Source organism: Pan troglodytes, chromosome 10, assembly GCF_028858775.2.
Source record: "Pan troglodytes isolate AG18354 chromosome 10, NHGRI_mPanTro3-v2.0_pri, whole genome shotgun sequence".
NCBI classification, from domain to species: Eukaryota; Metazoa; Chordata; class Mammalia; order Primates; family Hominidae; genus Pan; species Pan troglodytes.
The window spans coordinates 104103168-104116437 of NC_072408.2; the positions used below are offsets into that span (position 1 = coordinate 104103168).

At 41.1% G+C, this 13270-nt stretch overlaps 1 long non-coding RNA gene across 1 annotated transcript; it reads right to left on the reverse strand.

The window, feature by feature from the left end:
- Positions 1 to 2502: 2502 nt before the first annotated feature.
- On the reverse strand, positions 2503 to 7145 carry LOC134807502 (uncharacterized). The gene is made up of 3 exons (XR_010148122.1): positions 6830 to 7145; positions 6219 to 6469; positions 2503 to 4571 (listed from the first exon to the last, which is right to left on the reverse strand). It is a non-coding gene; the product is annotated as an uncharacterized LOC134807502 (long non-coding RNA).
- Positions 7146 to 13270: the final 6125 nt, after the last annotated feature.

A 13270-nucleotide genomic window follows, 5' to 3' on the forward strand; every position in this document is an offset into this window, starting at 1 on the left:
ACATTTAGTGGCTTGTAAATATTTATTTTTAAAAGACATGAAGACAAAAGTGGAATCTGAATGTGTATGCTGAGGAAGAGGAGAATTTGCCATTCTGACAACCTGCTATAGATTATAACAATATTTGAAATATTTTCTTGCTAATTAGCCAATTTGATATTTGGCTGCTGCCTTAGGGATTTTACAATGACCTGTCAACAATTTAACACTAGGCCAATTAGGTAAAGACTTCAGTTTCCTGGAAATGCCTAAGTATGTGATAGAAGGAAACAATGGCATCATACTTAGGTAATTAGAGGTTAACCAATCCCACAGAGGGGATCTGAATAAGCTTCCCAGGGACCGCAGTTCCACGGCTCAGTATGCATTTACATCCTTCCCTATCTTGCTGGGGGTGATGGTGGAAGAAGGAGAGGAGAGGGGAATGGAAGGGGTGGGCTTAGTTCTTTCTGCAAGAAAGAAAGAACTACTCTTCCACGGCCACTCATGCTGCCATTCCAAACTGCATGCAGTCCAGTTTCTTCCTTGGCTTCTCAAAAAGTCTACTTGTGCTTGAGTTTAGTAACTTTATCAAAGAGTCAGGGAATGGGATAGGGAATAAATAAAAGGTTCAGTCATAGGGGATGTGTCTTAGTCTGTTCAGAAAACTATAACAAAATGCCATAATCTGGGTTTCTTATAAACAACAAAAACTTATTTCTCACAGGGAGACTGGGAAGTCCAAGAACAAGACACTAATAAATTTAGCATCTGCTAGAGGCCCCTTTCCTAGTTCACAGATGGAGCCTTCTTGCTGCGTCCTCAGGTGGTGGCTCTCTGGAACTTCTTTGATAAGGGCACTAATCTCATTCATGAGGGCTCCACCCCCATGATCTAATCACCTACAGAAACCCCATCTCCTAATCCTATCACCTTGGGGGTTAGGATTTCCAAATACAAATTTTGGATGACATGAACATTCAGATCATAGCAAAATGTGACTATCTGCCTTCTTGTTACCACCCCCTGCCACTTGTCACCCTCTGTTACATCTCCAGTACCACTAAGTAGTTCCCTTTCCCTCATAAAGAAAAGTTCTATCAACATTCAGAATTCATATCTACTCTAAGGCGGCTCATCAAAGTCTCTTCCCAACAAAGATAAGGGTTTTCTGGAAATGAGTTCTAGAACCAGCAGCTGTATTTTTCCCCATATTGTTATTCCTATAATATTTTTTAAATAAGTTTGTGTTGGTCTACTTTAAAAGTTATACCTTGGATTTTCTTGCACTTGTAGGTGGTTTGGGGTGGGGCTGAGGCAAGGGGAGGCTGGATTACAAAAGTTCTGCAATCAGCATTGCTCTGAGCTCCGTACTACTCATTGAAGTATCTTTTTTTTTTTTTTTTTTTTTTCATATTCTTGACAAACCATTTGTGAGCACCACTGGCTGGTGTGTGTCAGTCAGGGCTCAACCACAGTAGCAGAACCAGTATATATATATATATCTTATATATATTTAATAAATCTCCTCATATATATATTAGGAGATTTATTTTAAGGAATTGGCTCACATGAATGTGGGGGCTGGCTAAGCAATCTGAAATCTGTGAAGCTGAAACTCAACAGGTATGGGCCAAAGCTTTTATCTACAGACAGACTATCTTCTCTTTTTGGGACAAGCTTCAGCCCTGCTTTTTGAGTCTTCCCACTGATTGAATCAGTCCCACCCATAATATACAAACATAAATCCTGAATTTTTTTTAGACTTACCAAATTCAACTGGTTGTGGACTGAATTACATCTGCAAAAGGTCATCACAGAAACAGCTGGATTATCATTTGATTGAGTAACTGGGGGCTATAGCCTAGCCAAGTTAACATATCAAAGTCATTGCAGATGGGTGAGTTGAATAAAATCTTTACCAAAGATGATGCCTAGAATGCATTCCAACAAAAGGTTTAATATTTAATGACAGAAAAGGAAATATTATACATACCTAAAAACTTCCTCCCTACTGTATTAAACTCTCTACCAAAGGATTTTCTGAAGGAAACACTTGAAGGTATTGATGATAACTGTATAAATAAAAGAGTTATTCTGATTAGTATTGAGAGATATAATGCTCATTTTATTTATTACATTTGGAGAGCTCTAAATAAGTTTGTAATTATGGCCTGTAAAAGAAAAGAGTGTTAATTTCCTTTTAAATGGACAACTAAGATTTTTTCATAATATTGAACTCATTAGGCCAAAACATGCATTCATTTTGGGATTATTTAAATGAATTAATTCATTCAACAGATATATAATTGAAACATAGTATACAGAAGACATTGTGCTAGATTCTGGCGATAAAATGGTGAATAAAACCAAGACTGCCCCTCCCTTCAAGAATTTTATGATTTAGTCATGGAAAAAATACATTAATCAAATATTGACACGAAAAAATTATCACAAACTGCGATAATTCGTGATAGTATAGTTGCAATGAGTCTATGTTCAATGATTCTTGATTTTTTCTGTGTGTTAGAAAGCTTACCTGAGGAGCTGGGATTTAAAGAATGAGCAGAAGATACTTGAGTAAAGAAGATGAAGAGATTTCCAGGCAATGAAAGACACTTACCAAGGCCAGGGAGGCTGTAACACAGAAAGTGACAGGGAACGTGGCAAAAGACTATGCTAAAGCAGTTGGCAGGAGCTAGCACTCTGAAAACAACATTAAGAACTCTCTTTGGTCTTTATCCTAAGAGCAACGGAAGGTATTAAAGGATTTTAAGGTTTTGAGCAAAGGAGTGACACAATCAATGGATAGCTGCTAGTAGGACTTTGCAAGATAGTTCTACTTTAGCCACTAAGGCAGGGATAGCAAAAATTCAGCACCCAAGTCAGTGACTCTTTGTGCCTTGTCTGTGGCAGACATCGCTAATCAATCATGGTCATTTTTTTTTTTCCCTGACTGAACCAGACTTGACAGTCTCAGAACTTTTCTGACTGCCAATACTTATCTGATCTGGCACTTAAGACAAACTCTGTATCACCACTTTTTTTTTTTTTACTCTTCTCAATAAATTACAACATTGCTTGAAATGCAGTTGCCAGGTAGAATTCAGGACACCCAATTAAATTTTAATTCAAATGAACAAATTTTTTTTTTAGTATAAGCATATCTCATGTAATATTTGAAACATAAATTAAAAATTATTTGTTGTCTAGGTAAATTCATATTTAACTGGTTATTTTCTAGACCTGGCAACACTAGTTTGGGGAAATTTATTGAACTATCAAAGGTCAAAAAAGCCCACAGCACAGCATCATGATAAAGACGTGTCAGTGTATAAGAAGAACCAAACAACTCACAACAAACAACCTTGATAAAGGTAAAAATAAAATAATAGTAATTTTAAATTCAGAAGGAATAATAGTAGCTATTCAAATCATGACCAACTCGAGAAAATTTCTGATACGATGAAAATAAATCACCCCTCCAGAATTTTGTGGGATGTCCGGTAATCTGCAAGTGCTCATATGCAATAGAAGTTTTTCATCCCTGCCAAGCACCGTGAGGTAGACTTTGTAGAAGAATATTGTATTATATTTCTCAATAAATTCTAGGAGCTTCTTAGTTTTAGTTCATGAATGCCAAATTTTAGTAACCATTAACAATTGGTTTAGGAATTTACTAGAAAATAAACGTTGGCTGTTTGTATAAACTAAAGCCTACGGATTTATGGATAATTCACCCAAAAGAACCAAAGCAGGGAGTTGCAATTATAGATCAGTCTGAGGGTCATTAAGTGGCCCCATGTAGCCCACACTTTGAAAATTACTCATCCTGGCAGAGATAGTATCTTTTTCCGGCATTTGAATGCTGAACTAGGTGGTAGATATTACAATGTTTTGATTTATAAATTTATGTAAACCTTATGTAACAGAAACAATCATTTAAGCCTTCTAATTTTGTCACCAGGCCTTGGGAAAAATATGGGTTGGTAAAATATTACAAGGCACTTGAACCTATTGGGTCCGAAATATAAAGGCACATTATCTGTTGTATCTCTAATTAATTCTAATATCTCAGTGCCTTGAAGCTGGCTAGAATCAGCATTACCTTTCTTCTGAAAGAATTTATATTACAAGCTTAACTACCATCTTTCTTCATGGGATTTGTCCTGGGTTGACCATATTCATATTATATTCAAGATGGATGTTCTTCTAGCTCCTTTGTGGGCTCGCCCAGATCCTTTTCAATAAGGATCCTGTAATTAAGGTTGGGAGGTGTGGTTGTTGACTGAGCACCCTGCAGATTGCTCATTAACATGCCATCTGAACAATTTAATAACCTTTTTAATTAATCTAAAATTGGCATGTCCCTTTTCAGGTTACAGTGCAGCTTTTGCAAATGTTGGTCTCTTGATAGTTCTCAATTTAGCTTATTATTTGAAACTTAAATCTGCCCAGGCTAATAAGCATGACCAATTCCTCTTACCAAAACCACATAGGAATCTCCATCTGCACTTCACTAAAGGATGAGAGGAACAGATGTCTTCGGGTGGTATTCTTGTTCTTGGCTTTTAAAAGAAGTTCCTCTCAGTCTAGAAATGAAAGAAAATAATTTACAGAGTGACTGAAAGCTTACTTTTTGCTTTCACCTTCTTTTTAAAAAATTATTATTATTTACTTTCCAGTTTGATGCTTTAGAATCTTTATTCTCAATTTGTTGTTCACACTTTGGTGCTAGACATAATTTGAAAAAATTTAATAGTTTTTAATAATTTGATATCATGTACCTTAGTATTCCTAAAGAAAATGGTATCCTCATGGATTTAAAATCTATTGTATTTTAGGCAAGTTTGAGCTTGTACTTATTTATTTACTTATTTAACTTGTAAAGATAGGACTAAGGAACATTTACTCTTTAAAGCTTGAAAAAGATGTGTATGTGTGCATGTGTGTGTATGTGAGTGTGTGTGTGTATATTTCACCTGGCCACAGTCTTCAACGCTTGAACAACTTTCCCCAGTACACACAGATTGCCCCTAGTTGTTTCTAGAGACCCAAAAAGGAATGCTCCCCATAGGTCTCCTCTCTGGCCTGTCAGTTGCATTCATTATGCTCTATGCACTTTCTTTTTTTCCACTTTCAGACTTACTTGCTTCTGCCTGAGACAAAAGCTCCCAGCTGCCATTGCTGAGAATCCTAACCATTCATTCTTACAACAAACATTAGTTGAGTACTAATATATGCAGGCACTATGTTAGGAATTCAAGAAAATCCAGTGTCTTTGCCTAGCCTTTTATCTCCATACATTTGCCAAAAGGCTTTTCTTGGGGTAGGGTGTGGAGCTTCAGTCCATACAGGGAGGTAGAATGCCCTCTTTCCAATCTGATTGTCCCCATTGATATCAGAACTTTAAAGCAGGTTGGCACTTGCTGTCACACTCATAAAAATCTCTTAAAAATAGCTCCCACTCCTTGCAAAACAAAGGAAGTTTTGAAATACATGTTTTCCAAGTTATATTCCCTCCATCCTGAGATTTTAGCATGAGAGTTGCCTCCCTTTAAGCTTTGGGCATCCTCCTGGGCAGCCACCTACGTGAGAAGAAAACTTATCTCAAGAGCATTGCCTGGAAATGGAAGCTTAACCCTGTGATATGGAAGTGGGAGGTCCCATATCAATTAACTTGAATATAAAATATTTTGCATGTGGAAGTGCCAAGTTCTATCAGAGTTTGCCCTGGCCTAGTCACGCACTGTTACATTTCACTTAGCAGGATCAGCAATTGAGAAGGTAGCTGTGATGGTTTGCTTGGAACCTTCCACCATCTCCCACAGACCTTGAAAAGCAAGTCAGGCGATACCCCAGTGGTATACCCCAGTGCAGCACTGGGACCTCCATGTGCTGAAAGAGTGAAATAGCCAACCCAATCCTGGCCCTCTGGTGTTGGCCATTTCACTCTTTCAGCACATGGAGGTCCCAGCCACCATAATGCCCTGGGTTCCTGCTCCCAAGTACAAATGTGGATGCACTTCACAGAAGGTGAATGAAGACCAAGCCCAGCTATTGGTGGACTGGGTGGTGGAGCTTACTGCTACTTAGAAACGGGAGGTTGGAGCCTGATTCCACTTGAACCCTACTGAAGCTTGGATTATCTGTTTTATATTATGTGAGATTATTTTCTTGGTGCTTGAAAACCCTGAAGAAGAAACTGCCACTCTTACAAATATATCAAATGGACTCACAGGCCAACAGATTGCCTGTGTTTCACATCAGCTCCAAGTGAAGAACCACATTTCTTTTAGCCACACTCCACATGCTCATTGCCACTTCCATGCATGTCTCATTAATATGAATGACGGGCTCCATCCCACCATCAGGCTTCTTGTAAAACGTTGCTGTGAAGTGGTTCTCCTTTCCAGTGAATTCCTCTATTCTGTCTGTCAAAGGAGAATGAGCCATGTAACTGACAGCAGAAAGCGCTAAAGGGTGTGTTCTGTAAAAAAGATAAATAGAAGAGATCCTTTTGGCATATCTTTTTAATTGGAAGGAAAGGTAGGCTTTTGAGTGACCATATTTGCTAGCTATTTCTAAATATAGCAGCTTTAAAAAGCCAGAGAGGCAACAGGTATATGGAAAAACATATGGGTGTTGAATCTTCAGTACCTAAGATGTGTCCTTGGATGAAATATTTAACCTCTCTAATTCACAGCAGCTCCATCTATAACAATAAGAGCATTGGTATGTTGAAGAATTAATTATGATAAAGTGCATAATTCATAAGAAATATAGTTCTCTTCTTCATCCTTTAAAGGCTAGAAAGAGAAGGAAAGAAAACCCACTACAAAGGGCTTACCATTGATCTCCATGACTCCTGCACAAGAATTTGTGCATAGAAATGTTTTCTAAATTGTTCACGGTGAGAAGATCTGTGCTTTTTCTCCTTCAATCTCTTCCTCACTGCCCCCTCTCAGAAACTTATTGATTAAAGTCTACTTCTTGGCATGGAGGAGGAGACAGGAGGGGCCACACTTGGCAGAATGTCAAGCTGACTTCTGTGCCCCTGTTTTTGTCGGCAGAAGCTCCGCTTGGGCAAGCTCCACTCTGCGGAGTGTTTTTCTGTCATTTTTAAAAGGAGAACAGCAAAGATGCAAATTGCCGAGCCCGCTCCAGGAGACGGGCACACAAAGAGGCAATTCAGGCAGACAAGCGTGCAGGGAGGGCGGGTGGCAGAGGAGCGGGGAGCATGCGGAGGCGGCGTGACTCTGGACACTGGCCTGCAGGGAGGGGGGCAGAGGCAGGGCGCATTCTTCAGGTCCTTTCTTCCACTCTTTGTTAGCAGATTTATTGGACTTGTTAAGAACTAAGGAAACCCTGTGAGGCTCGCTGGCCTCTGAGCCTGGGAGGTCGTTCGCAATTCCAGACTCCAGGCATCTTGGGGCTCTTCCCCTCCTAGGATCCCCTGAGAACGCTGGAGATGGGCTCCATAGAAATGCAGAGACAAATAACATCTTTGCATAGGGTGGTAGGAATATGACACTGTACATCACATAGGCAGGTGAAAGTCACAGCGTCCTGGTGGCCGAGACAGCCACTCCCCAACCCTGCCATTCCCTCGTCTGTCCCTCCCCACTCCCACCCCAGACTTCTTTTTCAGCTGTTGGTCTCCTCCTGAACGTGGACTGTGCCTCCTGAAAGAAATTCCCACCCAAGCTGCTCGGAGTGAAAACACAATTCTTGCCCTGGCCTGTTTTTCCCCTTCAGCTGACCTCAAGTGCATGTCGTCTGGCAGGTGGGTTTTGATTCTGGCAGAGGCAGGGCACTGTGGTGGCTGGAGACCTGGGTGCCAGTCCCAGCCCTAATTGGCATTGTCACTCTGGGTTCTCCCCCTCTGGGCCTCAGTTGCCTCTTCTGTAAAATGAGGGGGTTGGGCGAGGGGGGTCTTCAGAGCCCCGGCCTGCTCTTACAGTCTCAAACTCAGTGGCTCTAATTGCCTCATTAGAACACCAGGGAATGCCTTTCTAGTAATTGTCTTCCTGGCTCCTGTCTCACCCACTCCCTACTGGGCGCTGCCTCCAAGGAAACAAAAGCAGCTGCTGTCTCCTCTGGGCTTTCCTCGGCATCCGCGAGCCCTTCTTGATAGCATATGTGCACAGGCATTCTCTGTCTGTCTTCCCTACTTGGTCTGAGGCCTATTTCCGAGGGCCAGGGAGGGCAGGTGGTGCCTCTTTCAAGCCCGACTCCTTTCTTTTCTGATTCTTTTGCTAGCGTAGCTGGCCTGTATCCCAGGTGAGATTAAAGTTTCATTTGTGACTCGCCACCCGACTCCTGGATTTGGTGAGAGTGCTTTACAAGCAACCATGTGTGTTGTGGCTGTGATCAAAGCGCTCAGAATCCAGGGGAAGGCTGAGATGGCTCCGGAGCAAATGGCAGTGAGTGGATGGAGAAGGTGAATCTCACATAACTGTCTCTGAAGAAATACACATTCAGGGATTCAACAGCTGCCCTTTAGAGATGGCCTCTTTGCTATGAGCCAGGAGATTTCATTTCCTGCATATTAAGAAGCAGGCACAAATAGAGTAGATAATGCAGTTTAAAAATTAGCTAAATGAGCTGTCTCTTATGAAACTCTTAATATGTTTAGGAGTGTGCTGTTCTTCTCAGGAGTCAGGAAACAATTTCTCTGCAGTCATCCAGGCATGCGCAATGCTGGCCAGACAAGAGATCAGACATATGGAAGGGGCCTGGTAGAAAACTCAGGTCTAGTTAGAAACCAAAGAAATAAAGTCTGGAGGAATCCAGAATATCAGAGGTCTAAACACAGAGACACTGAGTCTAGGGAGACAGCCACAGAGGGAAGGGTCAAGCACAATTGGGGAGGTCTTGGCAGGTGGCAAATAGTGACCAGCAAGGCAGAGACTGTGGCCCCAGCAGACAGGAGACACTATAGTGATCTCTGATCCCAGAGAAGAGCAACTGCTGTCTACCCTTCTCAACTTCCCTGTGGCAGGTGGGTGGTCATGGTTGTTAGGTTTGTATTGAAAGCCAGAGCTTTGTGGGTAATAGCTGCTCCTGATTTATTCAATAGACTTTGTTCAGCCCTGTCATGTGAGGTTGAAGAGCATGGGTTCTGGCATTAGATGGAAGGGTTCAAATCCCACATCTGCCAATTTACTAGCTGTTACCCTGTTCCTCAGTTTCCTCATCTGGGAATAATAATAGCAACTGCCTCCAATGGTGATTGAGAGGGTTAAAAGTGCCTGGAGTATTCCTAATAGATGGGAAGATTCAATAATTGTCAAATACCATTAATTTATTTGACATTTATTTATTGAGATATGGAATAAGAGCCAGAGGACAGAAAGAATCTTAACATACTTTAGCAGACCTGAGAATCACCTGGAGGACTTGTTCAAATACGGATTGCTGGGGCCCAGCCCCAGAGTTTCTTATATACTGGATGTGGGATGAGGTCTGTGGAACATACTTTGAGGACCACTGCTGTATATCCTGTACACAAGACCTGTGCACAAAAGAGGCCATTATTTATTTAACAAACACCTAACTAGCACGTACCATGTGCCAGACTTTGTACATCTACACAATATATAGTGACAGGAATATTGACTCATTTACTTCTTAGAGCAACCCTCTGAGGCAGTTCCTATTATGCCCACTTGATAGAAGAGAAAACTGAGGCACAGAGAGATAAACAACTTGCCCAAACACTCTCAGGTGGTAAGTGACTGTGTTATTAAAAAAACTAAGTAAGTGCCACAAGAGATGTAAAGATGCAAACCCTTCGATGGAAGCACAGAGATTTCAGGGTTTCCAGGCAGTGTCAGTCTCCCGGGGGGTTTGGATTTGAACAGCTAACCTCTGCACACTGGCTTAGGCCCTAGTCAGAACACCCTGTTGTAGGTTCAGTGAAGGGAGCAGAGACTCTGGAGCCTAAACAGATTAGAGTACCAGTGCTGCCCTGTGTGAGCTGTGTGCCTTAAGCAGGAGGATTCGGCTTTCTGTGCCACATCCTTCAACTAAAAGAAGAAGAAAAAAGATGAAAATAATAACTTTTCGCTAAGGGGTTTTGCCAGGAACAAAGTGAGGAAGCTCAGATTAAGTCCTTGAAGGAGAACAGATGCTTATGGAAGGAAGATTAGTCTTTTTCATGTTTTTCTCAACTCACTGGCCCCTCATCTTCTGTGCCATCAATGAAGGCTTTTGGTTGATGGTGATAAGTATTAATTTCACCTAGATTATCTTCTCCTCCACCTGATTTCAGTGTCTCTATATCAATTTAAAGCATCTTAGGATGTTAGAATTCAAAAATACCTTAGATCATTTATTCCTGACTGTGTATCCAGGTCACCTGGGATAAAAAAAATTACTATTTTTTTGGCATCCTGTGGTAGATTGGATTATTCTTCAAAAATATTCACTCCTTTCCGCTAACTTCCTTGGGAAGAACACACTTCCTCCCTCTAATATTAGCCTAGGCATTGTTTTGGCCGACTGGATGTTAACAGACATAATGTAGTAGAGGCATACAATGAGCTCGTGAATTAAAGCTGGCTCTTTTGCACCTCCGCTGTTGCCATGAGAAGATGTGCCCAATCTAGCATGTTGGTCCCTGCACTAGGATAAGATACATATGTATTCAAGCTGAGCTACTCCTGCAGAACCCAGCTCTCATCAGACAACTTCCAGCTGACCCCTAGATGTGGTTGAGCCAACCAAGACCAGCAAAGCTATCTGGCCCAGGCAAGGTGAGTGGATGTCTGCAAGTCCACAGACTTCTGACCTAAATACTTGTGGATGTATGTCACTGAGACATTGTGGCTTTTCATTAAGGGCTTGATGTTGGCTCCATCCCTAGATATTCTGAGTAACAGGTTTGGAAGCCCAGAAATCTGTGTCTCTAAAAGTTCCCCCAGGTGCTTCTAATATTCAGCTAGATTTGGAAACCACTGATCTCATTGAATGCCCTCCTTTTTTAGAGGGAGATTCTTAGATCCAGAGAATCAAATTGACTTGCCCAAAGTCTACAATACCTGGCAGGGTTAGTATTAGAATCCTTGATTTTTAGATTAGTTCTCTTTCTACTATATCACACTGTTCCCATTAACAAAAATTAACATGGAGGAATAACTTTTTCATGTTCCCATAACTTAGATACTTTGAGTAGGAGCATTTCAACCCCATACTGACACCAACCCTTTGAAACCCATTGATGAAAGGAAATGCGTGACAGAAAAAGTATATTGACTTTGGTTGTAATTGTATTTACTGTGCCAAACGATTCAGCTCAAGTGAAAATGCCATCACTAGATCATGTGCTTTAGAGGGAATTTAAAGTACAGTATTCTTTTTCAACTTGGGAAAGTTTATACTATTTCTAGGCAATTATTTCCTGTAGGAATGAAAATATGTGTTACTCTTTCATCCTCTTCCTCTTGCCGCAGTTTCTCCTCATTAGTGGTCTCCTTCCTCTGGAGCTGCAGTAATACCCTCGAAGTACTGAATCTATTATAGCTGAAGTTCATTTCATAGACCTGACAGAAATACAGATCGGGAAGCTGAAATGTCTATCTTGATTCAGACTCAGATTCAGACTAATATTTCTTGAGCACCTGCTATGTGCCTAGCTCTATGCAAACTGCTTTCACATACACTATTTTATTAAATGTCCAGGAATTGCAAGGAGTGGGTGGTTATATGCAGACTGTGCGGAAGGAAAAGACAAGAAAAGAGACACCAGTGGCTTGAGGCTGTTATTGCAGACTCCTCTTGTGACATTTCTCTATTTGCCAACACTCTCTTGTTTAATCTCCCCCATCTGTTAAGTAGTGAAGACTCAGCTCTTTCCCATATCAGCCCTCTAGCCTAAACATCACCTTTTCCCACTCTGTTTACTATCCCAGGGACTACTTAGGTAAATAAAGCCAGACAAGGTGTTAAATATTTCTTGGCTCAACCAGGCAGAAATAGGGACTCTTTCGTAGTCTAAGGCTCTTACTGCTTCCTCTGTGGGTCATTACCCTGTCCTCCCAACTCTTCTTGCTACCTGTTTCTCCCCTGCATAATCTCTCTTACCCAATTCAACTTTAAAAATGCCATACCCCCAGGACCGCAACTCTTGAGGGGAGTCATTCACTGTCCATCCTTTATTAAATTTCCAGACTCCCACCAAACTCCCCCACTGTGCCCTGAACAATGCCTTCCGTCGCTTCTGTCTTATTTTTCTTTCCTGACTGGAGCTGTAAACACACACACACACACGTGTGTGCACACAGCCCCACACACCCACACATGCTATACTAGTCTCTGCTTTCATGCCTTTCCTCATGCTTTCTTCCTTACCTCCACATTTAGATGGGTGTGAGCAATAGGGAATGGTGGGGAGCATGACAAACTGGAGATGGCACACGAGGTCTAAAGGGCATGGCCACCTCGAGGCCCTTGTGATTGGACACCACCATGCCACAGTGTGGTCCAGTCTTGACATATCTTCTGCATTTTTAGATGCTAGAAATCTAGATTTTATATAAACTCTCCAGATTTTTAAGGATGTGGAAGAAAAAACAAAAGCCAAGAAAAACTTTGTGCATCAAATAAGACAAATCCTGCTGTGTACCTTTTGCTATTCATATCCCAAACTTAGAGCCCAGCTTAGGCCTTGTGTCTCCTGAAGCCTTCCTAGATTAACCTGACTGCTGTGCTCTTCCCTAATTCCTCCAAAAACAGATAGCTGGATGGTTATAAGCACAAGGTCTAGAAGCAGAGCACCTGGAAGCAAAACCACCTACTTGCTGTGTGGCCTTAGGCAAGATAATTAATCTCTCTGAGCTCAATATCCTTATCTCCAAAAGAGTGAATAGCTATAATATCTGTTTCACAGACATGTATTAAAGATTAAAAGGGATTAGGGATATAAAATACTCAGCATGATGTCTGACACATAGTAAGCTCCCCAGTGAAAGTTAGCTATATTTATTTATGTTCTGTAACCATAGGCATCATCACAAAATGGTTAAAAGAGAGGGTTCTAGAGTCTGTATTCCAAGGTTAAAAACCTAGCTTCACCATTTTACAGCTTTTGATTTAGGGCAAGTTACTTAACCTGTCTGTGCCTTAGTTATATCATCTGTAAAATGTGGACAGTAAGACCTACTGAGTTATTATGAGGACTAAGTAAATATCTGTAAGTCCTAGAATAGTGTCTGGCACATATTACCTTGTAAGTACTAAAGTAAACAAAATGTATTCGGTTGATGCAAAAGTTATTGCAGTTTTTGCC